Source organism: Elephantulus edwardii, unplaced genomic scaffold (assembly GCF_000299155.1).
Source record: "Elephantulus edwardii isolate Elephantulus edwardi_28Jun2011 unplaced genomic scaffold, EleEdw1.0 scaffold00327, whole genome shotgun sequence".
Classification (NCBI taxonomy): domain Eukaryota; kingdom Metazoa; phylum Chordata; class Mammalia; order Macroscelidea; family Macroscelididae; genus Elephantulus; species Elephantulus edwardii.
Window position 1 is genome coordinate 1,301,977 of NW_006400077.1, and position 18,782 is coordinate 1,320,758.

Here is an 18,782-nt window from a genome sequence, read left to right on the forward strand (position 1 = left end):
GACAATAGAATTCAATAGTACATTTAAAACCAAACTAATCATGACTATGTGTGGTTCATAACAGGTATGCAAGAATGATTCAAGATAAGAAAAACAATCAACATAATTCATCACATTAACAAAGAACAAAAACCATATGGTTCTAGCAATTGATGGAGGAAAGGCCTTTGACAAAATCCAACACCTCTTTCTGATTAAAACCATGAACCAGACAAGGACACCCACTTTTACCTCTCTTATTCAATATTGTATTAGAAGTACTTACCAGAGCAATATGACTAAAGGAGAAAATAAGAGACATCCAGATCTTTAAAGAAGGGTAAACACTGTCACTGTTTACAAATTATGTGATTATATATGCAGAAAACCCCAAGGATTCAAGAACAACAAAAACCTGTTGGGCCAAATAGACTAGTAGAGTGACAGGATACAAGGTTAAGATAAAAAAATCAGTGTGCTTCCTCTGCAATGACAAAGAGAACTAGTAAAAGTAGTACCATTTATAACAGCTAATCACAAATTGAGGTATTTGAGAATAAACCTAACTAGATTTTTTAAAAAAAGAAATTTATAAAGATAATTTATAAAGATAATTTATAAAGATAATTACAAAACCCTACTGTAAGAAACCATAAGAAATATAAATAAATGGGAACATTTGTTCCCTGTTCATGAATAGGAAGACTCAATATAGTGAAAATGGCAATCATGCCAAAAGCAATCTCCATGTGTAACACAATCCCAATACCAAATTAATTTTTCAGAGATAGAAAAGGCAATGAACAATTTTACTTTTAAAGGAAAGAGACTCAGAAAAAACAAAGCTCTTCTGCCAAGTAAAAATGAAGTGGAGAGCTTAACACTATCTAATCTTAACACTAACTGTTTTCCAGTAGAAACCAACCCTTATCTGATCCTTCAGTAAGTTTTCAGAGGAGTAATCACACACAGGAGTACACTGCCCATCCTTCTCCTGTGGAGCACCTGGCAGATTTGAAATGTATGCCTTTGGGATTTCAGAACAGATTCTTACCACAAAGCCAGTAGTGCTCTTCTTAAAAACTGGTATTGTTATGTGTCATCAAATTGCTTGCCACTCATAGCAACCCAATGTACAACATATCTTGAGCCAACCTTATCTTCTCTGACACACCTACGCCCATATCCCCAGTCACTGAGCCAATCCATCTCATCCAGGGTCTTCCTCTCCTGTACTACCCCTCTTCCCTCCTAAAAATTATTTTTCTTTCTTTCTTTCTTTTTCTTTCTTTCTTTCCTTCCTTCCTTCCTTCCTTCCTTCCTTCCTTCCTTCCTTCTTTCTTTCTTTCTTTCTTTCTTTCTTTCTTTCTTTCTTTCTTTCTTTCTTTCTTTCTTTCTTTCTTTCTTTCTTTTTGTTTCAATGATATTTCTTCCTAAGGACTGACTGTTTACTCCTTACAATATGCCCAAAGTATATCAGACAGAGCTTCAGAATCCTTGCCTCCAAGGAGCAGTGTCGTTTCACCCTCTCTAGGGTGAACATGTTTGGTCTCCCAGCAGGCCATGGTATATTCAATAGTCTTCTCCAGCACGAAAATTCAAAGGCATAGATTCTCCTATCATTGCCCATTCATTGTCCAGCTTTCTGATGCATAGCAAGTAATTGTGATGATCATGGCTAAGATCAGGTGCACCTTAGTCTCCAGACTAGCATTGTTGCTCTTCAGTACTCTAGGGAGGTCTCTGACAGCCAACTTTATCAATGCAATTCATCTTTTGATTTCCTGGCTGCCGGTACCAAGAGTGTTGATTGTAGAGCGAAACAAACTGAAACTGTTAACTATGTCAATCTCTACACTGTCTTCTATCATGATCCTGACAATCTGCCCATAGCTGTAATAATGTACTGAAAAAATGACAGATACATAGACTAATGGAATAGAATCAAGAACCCAGAAATTAACTCATCTATCTATGATCTGACACAACCCTGCTTGCTGAAACTGAGGAGGACCTGAAGCACTTGCTGCTGAGGGTCAAGGACTGCAGCCTACAATATGGATTGAGGCTCAATGTCAAGAAGACAAAGATTCTTACCACTGGGCCAATTGGCAGCATTTGGATGGATGGTGAAGAGATAGAGATTGTACACAGCTTTATTTTGCTTGGCTCCACAGTCAATACTCTTGGTACCAGTAGCCAGGAAATTAAAAGGAGCATTGTCCTGGGAAAGTCTGCTGTTAGGGACCTCTCCAAAGTATTGAAGAGCAATGGTGTCTCTCTGGAGACTAAGGTGCATTAGATACAGGCCATGGTCTTCACAATCACTTGTTATGTATCAGAGAGTTGGACAATGACCAAGGAGGATAGAAGGAGAATTGATGCCCTTGAGCTGTGGTGCTGGAGAAGAGTATTGAGAATACCATGGACTGCTAGAAAAACAAACAGATTCGTCCTGGAAAGGGTTAAACCGGGTGGCTCCTTGGAGGCAAGGATTCTGAGGCTCCGTCTAACATACTTCTGACATGTTGTGAGGAGAGACCGGTCCTTGGAAAAGGACATCATGCTTGGGAGGGTGGAGGGACGGCGCAGGAGGGGAAGGAGGCGGATAGATTCAGTGACTGGGATAATCGGGATGGGAGTGTCAGAGACAGTGCGATTGGCACAGGACAGAGCAGAGTTTAGGGCCGTTGTACATAGGGTCGCTATGAGTCGCAAACGACTCGACGGCACATAACAACAACAACATCTATGATCAAGCTTAGAAAGATGGAGTATCGGTGAAAGAGAGGAAGACGCCTAACCAGATGGATTGACACAATGACTGCTGCTATAGATTCAAGTTGGTCAAGAAGAGTGAGGATACCAAAAGACAAAACAGGGTTCAGTCTCTTCAGTCTGTTGTTCATAGGGTTACTATGTGTCATATTCATCTCAATAGAACCTAACCTGTGGTCAACTGATATTCAATAAGAAAGCAAAACCTATACAATGGGAATATGAAAATTTCTTCAACAAATGTTACTTGCTAAACTGGACTTGTAGAAAGCTAAAGAAGGATCCATATTTGACATCATACACAAAAATCAATTCAAAGTAGATTAGAGACCCAGAGGTAAAGCTCAAAACCATAAAGATCGTAAGAATAAAATGGGACCAAACTTAGTATGCCAAGTCTATGGTATAAATAGGCTGTCAAACACAGAAATATACAGCAAAGAGAGGATAACATTGATGAATGGAATCCTCTAAAGATTAAGTATTTGTGTGTACACAATTTTTTTTTCTTTTTCTTTCTTTCCTTTTTTTTTTTTTTTTACAGTAGAGTGAAAAGAAAACCTTTGACCAGGAAAACCCATTTGTAAATGACATCTCAAAGGTTGCATAATGAATGCTTACAGAATTCTGCAGGACCCCCACAAAGAAAGACTGATAACTAAATCACAAAATGGGCAAAAGACATGGAAAGACTTTTTATAAAGGAAGAAATTTGGATGACCAACATACAGAAGAAGAAATGTTCAAAACAACTGGCAATAAGAGAGATGTAAATCAAAACCACAATGAGATAACATCTCCCCCTAATAGCAGTGGCAAAGTTTAACAGGATAGCAAACAATAAATGTTGGAGAGGATGTGGAGAGAGTGGAAGTCTCATACACTGTTAGTGGGATTGTGAAATAGTAAAACCACTCTGGAAGACAGTTTGGCATTTCCTAAAAAAACTGAACATAGAAATTCCGTATGACCCAGTTATTCCACAGCTATGAATATACCTCTAGGAAAATAAAACTGGGACATAAATAGAGATCTATACATCTATCTTTATAGCAATGTTTTTTACAATAGCAAGAAAATAGAAACAGCCCAAATGTCCACAAACAAAGAAATGAATTGAGAAATTGTGAAAAATAAAATGGATTTCAAAGGTACACACAATGGAATACTATGCAGAATTCAGGAACAATAATTTTGAAAAGTACTAGATAGCATGGAAAAGGCTGGGAGTGTTATGCTGAGTGAATGAACTCAATCCCATAAAGACAAATACTGTATAAGATCATTAATATAAAAGTAGAAGAATAACTATTAAGATGTAAATAAAAGTCTAAAGGGGAAAGAGAAGGGAGGGGCAGAGATTTCTAAGGGAGGAAAGGAAGGATAAATTCCAGTGTTACAAAGTTTGGTGTGCAGAGGGAGGGAGTAGAGGTTAGGATAAATCTAGTGAGGAAGTGAAAAGATGGATAGATGGTGGGCGTAGATCAATGGTAATTAATTTTATAAAACACAGTGTATGAGAATGATCATATGAAACACAATGTGAAGAAAGTATACGTGAAACACAATGAACATGAATGAAATACAATGTTTATGAATTTTGTGTGCAAATCAATATAAAATAAAGAAAAATACACTGTCTAAAAATTTAAGTATAAATGCAAAGATAAGAATAAAGTGATAAATAAAAATGTATTTTGGGAAAAAAAGGCTGGAGAAGTCCTACTACTAATAAAAAAAGTGGATCTCAAGAATATGCATATTGCCAAGAATGAAGAGTGAAATTACATCATGCTAGTTGATAAGTAAAATGTACTATTTCAAAGGTAAGTGCACTGAAGATGGAGCTTCAACACTGAACATGAAGCTTCAATACATATGAAACAAGACTTCTGGAATTGTAATATACTGATTATTTTTACATCAAGTCATTATCTCAGCACCTTTCCATAATCAGTAGACCAAGAAGAAAATAAGATTGGATTTAAAAGGTCTGAACAACACTGTTACCAAACATACAGGACAAAGACATTCATATACTTTTGGAAAAACTTATCAAAATTGATAATGTATTGGGCTATTAAAAAATTCAAACACATTAAAAAGAATAGAAGTCATGCAAAGCATGTTTTCAGACTATAATGAATGAAAAAAAAAAACTGTAGTAACTACAGAAAAGTAATTCTTTTCCTTGGAATTGAAACATCACAGGGGATGCAAGTGTTACCTACAGTCACCAAAACACTGAAACTGCTGTCACTACACAATAGGCCAGAAGGCAAATTGCCTCAAGTCTGAAGGGGTCTTTGAAAATTCACTGATGCTCCTGCTGAAGCTGCTGGAGCCCACATTGCCTGCAGTCACTGACAGCTGTCCGTTGCTGCCACTGAGAACTCTGAAAGAAGCCAGAAGAATCTTTTATTTGCCTGCCTGCTCTGAATGCCTTCTACCCCAAAATTTATCAAATTATTGCTGGCAAGAGGCTCTGGAAAAGGCAAAAGTGGAAATGAAGGTTCACAGACCAGCATAAGGCAATGGACTCAAGTGTGTCAGAGATGATGTTGATGACACAGGATAGGATACGGTTCAGGTCTGTTGTTTATAGGAATGCCGCGATTTGTACTTGATGGTACCAAAAACCAAAAACTTGACATCAAGTAAAAAATAGTTCACATTTGTTGTTGTTATGTGCCGTCGAGTCACCTGCAACCCATTGCAACCCTATGTACAGTAGCTATGAAGCCTGCCCTTTCCTGAGCCAGTCTCACTAATTTTGACATACAAACTCCCATTGCCCCCATTACTGGATTAATCCATCTCATCTGGGATTTTCCTCTCCTATGCTGCTCCTCCACCTTTCTGAACATAATGTCCTTCCCCAAGGATCAGTCAGTCCTGGCCATATGTCATGCCAAACTCCATACATAACGGATGAATATGTTACTTTAAGGGCACAGAAGTCAGTTACAAACTTGTAAAAGTCCTGATTAATTTATTTGTGTATAGAAAGTTTAACTCAAACTACTCTTAATGCTAAAAATCAATCCTTTCATTTATACTACTGTTTTATGGTATTATACTCATTTAGATAAAATAGAGTTGATAGCATAGCGTGTCCAAAAGAAGATTCCTTGTCAGAACAGTCATTGAAATGAGAGGTTTCTTTCTTAGCAACCAGCCAGGTCAGTACTAAAGGTAAGCAACCAAAACACATAATTGTCTAAAGTTCATGACTATAGTATAGAAAGTTTCCTTCTCCTTAACACTGATCTTTCATATGTTTACTCCAATACTCTTTTTGCTCCTTAGGGAAAATCTTAAAACTAATCCCTATTTCCCCCTAAGATTTGTAGTCCATTATTTGAACCTGTAAATATTAAATGATAATTTCAAACTGTAGTATTTGAATTTCTGGTTTTCCCACCTAATTTGGAGGCCTGGATAAAGAATGAGACCGAATCATGAGTAAATTTCCTCTCCTTCCAGTCTTCAGACTGTCAAAGTTTCAGGATATACCTGAAAGTTGTAAAATTGGGGGGGAAAATGGTGGCCTTGGTGTTACCTTTTGACAGTAAGCTTAAGGAGTTGCACACATTCAGAAATTCTGTATTATGCTTCCAATTTGGAAATACACAAGCTTGAAACTCAGGACAATGTTCACTTCTTGCTACCTAATATTTGTTGACTTAGGATAGTTACACTGCTCTGTACATTTTTGTTTCTTATTGTATCTCAATATGATTATGTGGATTACAGGAGCTGTCCATCAAAACTTCTGGTTCCTAACCTGTAATTAGCTTTCCTCAGTCAATGCTAACTTCTTTCCTTGAATTTTTTTTTCCCTTTGCCTCCCCCCCCCCGCCACACACACACACACCTTTGTATGATTATCCCATAGACATTTTGTAAATTAAACCCAATTCATTTTTTGGAAGAAAAAAGTACAACTAATTTATTGTCAATTAAAGGTATTTACAGATTATACCATAGGTAATATTTATGCTCCAAAATAAGTACATTTGTCATTGCATTATTGTAGACACAAATAAGAGTTTAAACTATTTATTTCACTGGAAAATTTATTTATTTTTATTTTTATTTCCTGTGGTTTTTGTTGTTGTTATGTGCCGTTGAGTCGTTTGTGACTCATAGCGACCCTATGTACAACAGCTCTAAACCCTGCTCTATCTTGTGCCAATCGCATTGCCTCTGACACACCCATCCCGATTGCCCCAGTCACTGAATCAATCCACCTCATAGAGGGTCTTCCCCTCCTGCACTGTCCCTCCACCCTACCAAGCATGATGTCCCTCTCCAAGGACCTGTCTCTCCTTACAACATGTCCAAAGTATGTCACACAAAGCCCCAGAATCCTTGCCTCCAAGGAGTAGCCTGGTTTAACCCTCTCCAGGATGAATCTGCTTCTTTTCTTGGCAGTCCATGGTACATTCAATACTCTTCTCCAGCACCACAGCTCAAAGGCATCAATTCTCCTTCTGTCCTCCCTAGTCATTGTCCAACTCTCTGATGCATAACAAATGATTGCAAAGACCATGGCCTGTATCAGGCACACCTTAGTCTCCAGAGAGACACCGTTGCTCTTGAGTACTTTAGAGAGGTCTCTAACAGCAGACTTTCCCATCGCAATACGTTTTTTTTTTTTTTAATTCCTGGCTACTGGTGCCAAGAGTGTTGACCGTGAAGCCAATCAAACTGAATCTGTGAACAATCTCAATCTCTTCGCCATCCATCCTGATGCTACTGATTGGTCCAGTGGTGAGAATCTTTGTCTTCTTGACATTGAGCCTCAGTCCATACTGAAGGCTGCAGTCCTTGATCCTCTGCAGCAAGGGCATGAGGTCCTCCTCAGTTTTGGCAAGCAGGGTTGTGTCATCTGCATAATGCAGACTGTTAATAGATCTTCCACCAATCCTGATGCCACATTTCTCCTCATAGACCCCAGCATCTCGGATAATCTGCTCTACATACAGGCTGAAAAGGTATGGAGATAGGACACATTCCTGGCGTACACCCTTCCCAATTTTGAACCATGCAGTGTGTTCCTTGCTCTGTTCTGACGACTGCCTCATGGTCTAAGTATAGGTTTAGCAAGAAAATAATTCAAAGTTGTTGTGGTTGTTAAGTGTTGTCAAGTCAATTAAGACTCAGCCCCATGAGCAAACAGTTGCCCAACTCAATGCCCTCTTCATCATCTCTAATGCACTTAAGCCCATAGTTACAGTCACTGTATCAACCCACCATGTTGAACGTCTTCCCTTCCTTTACTAACCCTCCACCTTTCCAAGCAATCCTTTTGTAAGGATTGGCCCTTCTTAGCAAAATGCCCAAAGTATATCAAATGAAGTTTCTCTGTCCTTGCTTCCAAGGAGCATCATGACTGCACCATTTGCAAGATGTACTTGTTTGTTTTTTTGGCAATGTATGGGATATTCAGTAGTTTTCTCCAGCATCGTTGCTGAAAGATATAAATTTTTCTTCTGTCATCCTTCGTCAATGTTCAACTTTCAGATAAATAGCATGTGATTGAAAAGCCCATGACTTGAATCAGATAAACCTTAGTCCTCAATCTGACATCTGCTCTTCAACACTTTGGAGAAGTTCCTGAAAGTAGACTTTCTCAATGTAATATGTAGTATGTGGTCTTTTAATTTTCTGGCTACTGTTGTAATGGTGATTTAAGCATGATTAATTCACTGACACTCTCTCTTCTCCATCTATAATATGATTTACTTTTCCAATGATGAGGATTTTTGTTATCTTAATATTAAGATATAGCCCATATTGAATGCAGTCTTTGATCTTCTGCAGCAGGAGTTTCAAATTTTCCTCACTTTTAGTAAGTGAGATTGTATAATCTTCATAGAACTTGCTGTTGATGAATCTTCCTCCAATCTTGATGCCACATTTTTCTTCATATATTATTTTTTTCTGAATATATATTTAATAACATGCAGAAAGGTTATAGTCCTGACATGCACCTTTCCTAATTTTAATCTTTGCAGCATTTCCTTGGTCTGTTTGTACCATACTTCTGAGTGTAGGTATAGGTTTTTGTACGAGTACAATTACATGTTCTAGGATTCTCATTCTTCACAATGTTAGTCATAATTTGATATTATCCACACTGTCAGATTCCTTTGCATAGTAAGTAAAACAGAAGTAGATATTCTTCTGGTATTCTCTGATTTCAGCCAAGATCCATCATACATCATCATTAACATCGTGGGCTACCACTGACACAGCCTTGCTTTCTGAAAGTGAGGAGGGCTTGAAGCACTTGTTGTAGAACATCAAGTAATGCAACCTTCGGTGTGGATTGCATCTCAATTATTGTCATGACAGGAGTCCAGAACGAAGGCTGCATAGTGGAGTAAGTGGATCTGAGGGGAGGGATTGTTAAACAATGGGGGAACTTTAACTTTTCAAAAAAGAGAGTGTACAGTGTAGGGGGAGGTGTGGGCAGGGAGGAAAGTGCAACAATGAATGAATGGAAACCCAAAGTCTCTGTAAATTTTCATTAAAATTAATTAAAAAATGATAAAAAAATTAAAAATTCTTACCACTGGACCAATACGTAGCATCATGACTGAAGGAGAGGAGATTGAAACTGTAAACAACTTCATCTCGCTTGGATCCACAATTAACACCCTTGGTACCAGCAGTCAGGAAATAAGAAGATAAATTGCACTGGGAAAATCTGCAGTTAGGGACCTTTCTGATTTATTGAGGCGTAGTGATGTCAGTTTGAAGACTAAGGTTCTTCTGATTCAGGCCATAGTCTTTCCAATTAGAAGTTATGCATCTGAGAGCTGGACAATGAATAAGGATGACAGAAAAATAATTGACACCTTCTCCACCCCCAAAAAACCACAAACAAACAAAAAGCCTCACCGCACCCCCCCCCCAAACAAAGAATTAACACTTTTTGAGTTGTGAGTTTGGAGAAGAGTACTGAATATCCCATGGACAGCCAAGAGAAGGAACAACTACGTCTTGGAGAAAGTGAACCAGAGCGCTCTTGGGAGGCAAGAGTGATGAGGCTTTGCTTCACATAATTTGGACAGGTTGCTAGGAGGTGCTATTCCTTAGAGAAGGACATGAAGTTGGGAAGGGTGAAGGGTCAGCAAAGGAGAGGAAGATCCTTAACCAGGTAGATTGATATGGTGACTGCTGCAATGGGCTCTTGTGTGTCAGGAAGTGTAAGGATGGTGGAAGATAGGTTTTAGATACTTTGTTCATAGAGTTGCTATGAGTCGTGCTTGACTCAATGGCACCTATCAACAACCATTTCTTCTAAATTTAGTTTCTATCTCTAGTTTTTTATCAATGTCCTTTTTCTAGTCATTTTTTTAAATGATCTTCAGTAATATTTTACTTTCATGGGCTATTAATGATATGTTTGATAGCTTCCACATTTAAATGCATCACTTTTTTCTGGGTATGTGAACAAATATGAATCTCTTCCAGTCAGTTGGCCAAGTAATTGTCATCCAAATTTCCTGGCATAGCTCGGTGGGTACTCCTAGAGTTACATGTTTGTTCAAATATGTCAATTTGTATCCCATGAATTTCTGAGGCCTTCTTTTTTGCTAATACCTTCAATGCAGGTTGAATTTGTTCCTTTATCATCATTGATTCTTGATGATACACTACTTCCTGAAATAGTTCTATGTTGATCAATTCTTTCTGGTACAGTGACTTAGTGTATTCCTTCTACCTTCTTTGATGGTTCATGATCATTCTGTATTTTGCCTATGACATCCTTCTGCATTGCAACTCAAAGCTTCAATTACTCTTCTGTTCTTTCAGCTCGAAAAATGCCAAATTAGTTCTTCTCTTTATGTTGTCTAACTCCAGTTCTTTGCACTTTCATTCATAATACTTTGATTTGTCTTGTGTTGTGCTTTGAAATCTTCTGCTTATCTCTTTCACTTTAGCAATTCTACCCTTTGTTTAGCTTCTTGGCATCTTAGTGTAATTGTCAGTCTTTTCTGACATTCATTTTGGTCTTTTTCTCTTGTTCTACAGAAATTGTCTATTATATTTGGTGAGAATTTTACTTTTCCTAATGTCTAAAGATAGATGAATATTGCATAAATTTATGGTCATCCATAGAGTTGAATGTTGTATAGCCATTATAAGCTATCTTTTCATGGAGAAATGTTATTAAAATAAATCATACTTAAGTGATAAAAAAACCAGAACTCAATATTTTCATAGGATATTATAAGAACATGAAATATATTGGTAAAATGTCTCTTAATGTAGGAACACTCTTTTTTAATTTTTTTTTTTTAAGGAACAGACTCTTAACTTACCTTCCTCAGGTTTCCAAGGCTATAAATTTCATGGGAGAAGATTGTCCATCTTTTTCTGTGGAATTGCTTGTATTCAAATTGCCAGGGAAACTTGAATTTTGGCTTAGTCCTCCAACTTTTTACTGACTATACCATAATGTCTCTCCCAAATATGCTTATATAATTTTAAATACATATGTGTATATAAATATTTATATCCATAATGTTTATATACTCAGACAAGTACATTAAAATATATATGTATATGACTCAACAGCACCTAACAACAACAACAACATACTCATAAAGAGTTTGGAAGCAGAAGTAGCATCCACTTCCTAAATAGCATGCCTCCGGAAACTATAAACTTTGATAAATTTTGACAGCTGTAGAGGGGCTTCAAGCCTTTTTTTCATATGGTCGCTATGATTTGTGCTCGACTAGGAGGAAATCAACAACAATAGCAACATAAAGAGTTTATTTGTGTGTACATATACATGTATTCTTTACTTGTATACAGAGAATATTTATTAAGCATATAAATATTCATTAGATATTTATTAAATATCAAGTAGTAGGCTAAGTGTTTCACATGTATTATATCCTAACTTTCTCCTACAAAAAGACTGGGTAAGTTCCATTCATTCTCTCTCTCTCTCTCTCCAAACACACACACACACACATAATATAAATGGAATCTTAGAAAGATTCTACCATCCAAGAATATTTTCAAAAGTATCAAAATTGAAGAATTAAGCAGAGTCGAGACTTGGTATTAAGTCCATCTGATTCAATGGGCATGGGCACTGCATACACGCAATACTGTCTTGATTCTCTAGGTTTAATGAATAGCCATCTATGCTTATAACGCAATAAGACTTCAATTCACTGCCATTGAATTAGAATTAACTCATAACTGAACCTCTAAGAGGTTTCCCCAGGCTGTAATTAAATAAATTTGATTTAGAATTTGAATTTCCAGAGAGGCTCTATGTTTGAATGGAGTACAACTCCATACAGCCTAGGTCATTAGAGTTTCATTGATAGATAGATAGATAGATAGACATTGAAAGAAGAAAGTAAAACTAATTTATTGCTAATTAAGCTATTAATAGATCTTATCATGTTTCTGTTGTGTACAATTAATTGGGAACCAAGCCATAACTGATCTTCCTATAAGTTTTCAGAGGTATTTAATCATGCAGGAGATTGCCCAAATTTCTCCAATGAAGCAGCTAGTGGATTTAAACTGCATAACTTTGAGGTTGCAGCACAGCTTCTTGCCATTGGGCCACTGAGGCAGGCCACAGTCTTCACAATTATTGGCTATACATCAGAGAGCTGGACAATGAATAAGGATGATATAAGAAAGATTGATGTCTTTGTGTTGTGGTGCTGAAGCAGATTATTGAACCTACCCTGGACTGCCAAGAGAACAAACAAATCTGTCTTAGAATGAAACCAGGTTGCTCCCTGGAGGAAAGAGTTCCGAAGCTCTGTCTTACATACTTGGGGCATGATACCTGGAAGGACATCACACTGAGAAGCATGGAGGGTCAGCACAGGAGAGAAATCCCCTAGATGACACCAACTGACACAGTGACTGGAGTAATGGTAATATGTTTGTCAGAGACAGAACAGGGCAGGGTTCAGAGCTATTGTTCACAGAATTGCTATAAATTGCAGATGACTTAACAGCACATATGTTTTGTTACCCTGAGTATTGTCTGACATATTTGCTTCCTCGTGCCTGAAATGAATGTGTGAAACTACTTTTAGTGGCTGGTTTCTACAGGAAAGATACATCAGAGCTGTATCCTTTCTCCATAATTATCCAACCTATATGCCAAGCAAATAATTCAAGAAACTGGATTCTATGAAGAATGTGTTACGTAAATTACACAAACTTCCTTGCTTAAAGTGAGGAGTACTTAAAGTACTTGTTGGAAATGATCAAAAACTACAGCCCTTTTTGAATAATATTGCATAAGTCCCTTGTTTTTCAATGCAGCGTAGTATTCCATTGTGTGAATATACCACAGCTTCTCTATCCATTCATTTGTTGATGGGCACTAAGGTTGTTTCCAACTCCTTACTATTCTGAACAAAGCCACGATAAACATGAGTCTGCATATATCTGCTTGGATGACAGTTATGGTCTCTTTCGGGTATATTCCTAGTAGTGTAATTGGTGTGCCAAATGGTACCTCTATTTGCAACTTTTTGAGAAAGTGTCACATCACCTTCCGCAGTAGTTGCACCATTTTACACTTCCACCAATAGTGAATAAGGGTTCCAATTTGTCCACAACCTCAGCAGCATTTTTTGCTTGCTGTTCTATTAAATTTTGCTATTCTTACTGGGGTGAGATGATATCTCATAGTTGTTTTGATTTGCATCTCTCTTAGAGCTAGGGATTTTGAACATTTCTTCATGTGCTTGTTGGCCATCTGAATGTCTTCTTTGGTGAAGTGTCTGTTCATATCTTGTGCCAATTTTTCTATTGGATTATTTACCTTTATCTTGTTTTGGTGCTCAAGCATCTTATAAATTCTAGATATGTCTCTTATCTGACATGTCATTATTAAATACTTTTTCCCAGTCTGTGGCTTCCCTTTTTTCCTGTTGGAGAAGTTTTCGGATGTGCATAGGGATTTGATTCTTAGAAGGTCCCATTCATCTATTTTATCTTCTCCTGGTTGTAGATTTTTCAGGATGTTTGGAAGACTGTTTAGGTTGTGGACTGGAACTTCTAGAGTTTTTCCAAGCTTTTCTTTAATGAAGCTTATAGTCCTTGATTTTAGTCCTAGGTCCATGATCCACTTTAAGTTGGTTTTTGTATGTAGAGTGAGCCGTGGATCTTGCTTGAGTCTTTTGCAGATATTTTTCCAATTTTGCAAACACCATTTGTTTAAAAAGGCTGTCATTTCCCCACTTAACTGATTTCATCTCCTTGTCAAAAAACAGTTGACCATAGGTAGATTGATGGGCTGATTTCCAGTTTCTCAATTCTATTTCATTGATCTATGTGTCTGTCATTGTACCTGTGCCATGCTGTTTTAACCACCATGGCAGTGCAGTAGGATTTGAAATCAGGGAGAGAGATGCCTCCTATCTTGTTTCTATTTTTAAGGAGTGCTTTCCTTATTCGGGGCTTCTTTCCATTACAAATGAAACTGGCTATTACTTTTTCTATCTCGTTGAAGAATGTGATTGGTACTTGTATTGGGATTGCATTGAATGTGTAAATTGCCTTTGGTAATATTTTCATTTTCACAATATTCAGTCTTCCTATCCATGAGCAAGGGATATTCTTCCGTTTTCCAGGTCTCTTTTTGTTTCTTGTAGTAACGTTTTATAATTTTCTTTGAATAGATACTTTGTGCTTCTGGTTAGATTTACTCCCAAGTATTTAATCTTGTGATTAGCTATTGTGAAAGGTATTTTTTTTTTCTTTTAGCTCTGGCTCTGTATTCTTTTTGTCAGTGTAGAGAAATTCAACTGATTTTTGCATGTTGATCTTTTATCCTTCTACTTTGCTGAATTGGTCAACTATGTCCAATAGTTTTCTTGCTGAGTCTTTAGGGTTCTCTAAGTTTATTATCATATCATCTGCATAGAGAGATAATTTTACCTCCTCTTTGCCAAATTGGATACCTCTTATTCCCTTCTCTTGTCTTATTGCTCTTGCTAAGACTTCCAAAACAATATTGAATAAGAGAGGTGATAGTGGGCATTCTTGCCTAGTTCCCATTCTTAAAGGGAATGCCTTTAACTGCTCTCCATTGGAAACAATGTTGGCTCTTGGGTGGACATTATGCTGAGTGAAATATCTCAGTCACAAATAGACAAATACTGCATGGTGCCACTGTTGTAAAATAGGACTGACTTTGGGGTTGGCCTAAGACTGAGAAAAACTGGATAAATTAGGTATACTGCATTGAAAGAGATGAGGGAGAAAACAATTTAAGAGTGATAAATGTTAGGATATTATGGTTATCACTAGAGTCCAAAATTAAGGTTGCATAACAGAGTGTACTGGGATTGGGGGGGGTGCGGCGGGGCGGGGGGAGATTGTATACCAATGAAGGAATTTTTCTTTTTCAAAGAGAAGAGAAGAGCGAATTGGGGCGGAGGGGTGGGCAGGGAGGAAAATGCAAAAATAAATGAATGGAAATCCAAAATCTCTGTAAATGTTCATTAAAGCAAATAAAAAAGAAACAAACACCCCCCCCAAAAAAAACAGCAAAAAAAAAAAAAACCACCCCCGAAAGCCTTCAAGATGGATTACATTTCAACATTAAGAAAACAAAATTCAGCACAGCCCAGAGCAACAAAAGCACTGAGCAGGGTGGTTGCTCCTGAGGCCTCAGCAACCGCTGGTCTGCACCCCCTTCCCCACGCAGTCCCAAGCGCCAGTCCGGACTCACCCTGCGCAGGGTAGACCCACTTAGTTGGCGCCAGACTCAGGGCCCGTGGATGCGGGGTCCATGGCCCTGGGCACTTTCTGGAAGATCCCACCCAGGAGTACCTAAATGACCTGGGCCCCACAAGAATCCAGCACCATGAACAATGTGGGAATTGTGAAGGAGGGCTGGTTACACAAAAGAGGTGAGTACATCATTCCCTGGCAGCCACATTACTTCCTGCTCAAGAATGAGGGAACCTTCATCTGCTACAAGGAGAGGCCCCAGTACGTGGACCCACGCGAGGCACCCCTCAACAACTTCTCTGTGGTACAATGCCAGCTGATGAAGACAGAGAGGCCCAGGCCCAACACCTTCATCATCCACTGCTTGCGGTGGACCAGGGGCATCGAGTGCACCTTTCATGTGGAGACACCCGAGGAGAGGGAGGAGTGGACTATGGCCATCCAGACAGTGGCAGATGGTCTGAAGAAGCAGGAGGAGGAGATGATGGACTCCGGTCGGGGTCTCCATGTGACAACTCTGGGACAGAGAAGATGAAGGTGTCTGGCCAAACCCAAGCACTTAGTGACCATGAATTAGTTTAAGTACCTGAAGCTCAAAATTGGGAAGGGCGTACGCCAGGGATGCATCCTATCTCCATACCTTTTCAACCTATATGCAGAACAGATTATCCGGGAGGCTGGGCTCTATGAGGAGAAATGTGGGGTCAAGATTGGTGGACGAATTATCAACAATCTGCGTTATGCAGATGACACAACCCTGCTTGCTGAAACTGAGGAGGACCTGAAGCGCCTGCTACAGAATGTCAAGGACTGCAGCCTACAATATGGGTTGAGGCTCATGTCAAGAAGACAAAGATTCTCACCACTGGACCAATTGGCAGCATCAGGATGGATGGTGAAGAGATTGAGATTGTACACAGCTTTAGTTTGCTTGGCTCCATAGTCAACAGTCTTGGCACCAGCAGTCAGGAAATTAAAAGGCGCATTGCCATGGGAAAGTCTGCTGTTAGGGACCTCTCCAAAGTGCTGAAGAGCAGTGGTGTCTCTCTGGAGACTAAGGTGCATCTGATACAGGCCATGGTCTTCGCAATCAGAGAGTTGGACAATGACCAAGGAGGATAGAAGGAGAATTGCTGCCTTTGAGCTGTGGTGCTGGAGAAGAGTATTGAGAATACCATGGACTGCTAGGAAAACAAACAGATTTGTCCTGGAGAGTGTTAAACCGGGTGGCTCCTTGGAGGCAAGGATTCTGAGGCTCCATCTAACATAATTTGGACATGTTGTAAGGAGAGACTGGTCCTTAGAGAGGGACATCATGCTTGGGAGGATGGAGGGATGGCGCAGGAGAGGAAGGCCCTCTATGAGGTGGATTGATTCAGTGACTGGGATAATTGGGATGGGAGTGTCAGAGACAGTGCGATTGGCACAGGACAGAGTGGAGTTTAAGGCTGTTGTACATAGGGTCGCTATGAGTCGCAGGCGACTCGACGGCACATAACAACAACCTGAAGCTCCTGGGCAGGGCACTTTTGGGAAGGTCATCCCGGTGAAGGAGAAGTCCACTGCCTGCTAATATGTCATGAAGATTCTACACTGCATTGAAAAACAAAGAACTCATGAAATATTATTCAAAATGGCTGACCCTGGAGGACGTTATGCTGAGTGAAATATTTCAGTCACAAAAGGACAAATACTGCATGGTGCCACTGTTGTAAAATGGGACTGACATCAGGGTTGAGGAAAGACAGAATAGGAGGGCATGAATGATGTATACTTCATTGAAACAGATGAGGGATAGAACTGTTTAAAAGGAATTTATGGTTAGGCATTATTGTCATGACAGGAGTCCAGAATGAAGGCTGCACAGTGGAGTGGACTTGGGGTGGGGGAGATTGTATAAAAATGAAAGAATTTTTTCTTTTACTTTTCAAAGAGAAGAAGGAACTGGGGGAGGGTGAGAAGGGAGAAAAGTACAATGAATGAATGGAAATCCAAAGTCTCTGTAAATTTAAGAAGAAGAAGAACAAGAAGAAGGAGAAGAAGAAGTCGTCATTGTGGCCAAGAACGAGGTGGCTCACACACTCACTGAGAACAGTGATAACCCTGAAGTACTCCTTCCAGACCCTTAGCTGCTTCTGCTTCATCATGGAGTATGCCAACAGGGGCCTTGGGGGTGGGGGAAGCTCTTTCTCTACCTGTCAGGGAAGCATGTGCCCCCGTGGGCCTGTTTCTATGTCGCTGAGACTGTGTTGGCCCTGGACTACCTGCATTCAGGGAAGAATATGGTCTACAGCGACCTTAAGCTGGAGAACTTCATGCTGGACAAGGATGGGCACCTCAAGATCATTGACATTGGGCTGTGTAAGGAGGGCATCAAGGACGGCGACACCATGAAGACCTTCCTCTGTACGCCAGATTACCTGGCCCCCTAGTTCCTGTAAGACAATGACTACAGGTGCGCAGTGGACTGGTGGGGACTGGGCGTGGTCATGTATGAGATGATGTGCAGCCGCCTGCCCTTCAACAGCCAGGACCATGAGAAGTTCTTCGGGCTCATCCTAACTGAGGAGATCCGCTTCCCAAGTAGCTGCTTTCCAGGGCTGCTTAAGAAGGACACCAAACAAAGCCTCAGTGGTGGTGTGGAGGATGCAAAAGGGATCATGCAACAACACTTCTTCTCCAGCATCCTGTGGCAGGATGTATAGGAGAAGAAGCTCAGTCTGCATTTCAAGCCCCAGGTGACCTCAGAGACACACATCCAATATTTTTATGAAGAGTTCACAGCCCAGATTATCACAATTACAAAACCTAACCAAGATGACAGACAGCATGGAATGTGTGGACAGCCAGTGTTATCCGCACTTCCCCCAGTTCTACTTGCCAGCAGCACAGCCTGAGCTTATCTGGGAGCCCAGGGTCTGGCCACGCTCATCAGCCTTGTCGTGCAATGTGTATTTAATTTTATTTCCAGGCTCATCTTCCTCCAAGCTGGCAGAAAGAGGTGGGCCTGTAGGTTTTCTTCACCTATTTCATCCAGGTTAAGCTAGGAAACTATTCCCACATCTGCAACCAGGGCAGGGCTGTGATGATGGGCCTGCCTCCCTCCTTACAGGCCCCTGCCTGTCCTGTCGCAGGTCCAGTGCCTCAGCACAGCAGACCTGGGACTCTGATGACCTCCCTTAGGCCATGCCCCCTGGTGACAGAAACCTGGAGTGAGTAGGCCCACCCCCAGGACAGAAGCAAGGTGTATTATGCTATGGAAAGCATTTGGGGGT

General features: G+C 39.7%; 1 pseudogene; it reads left to right on the top strand.

The window, feature by feature from the left end:
• The first annotated feature begins 15,640 nt into the window (after positions 1–15,640).
• LOC102877108 lies at positions 15,641–18,549 on the top strand (annotated as a pseudogene).
• Positions 18,550–18,782: the final 233 nt, after the last annotated feature.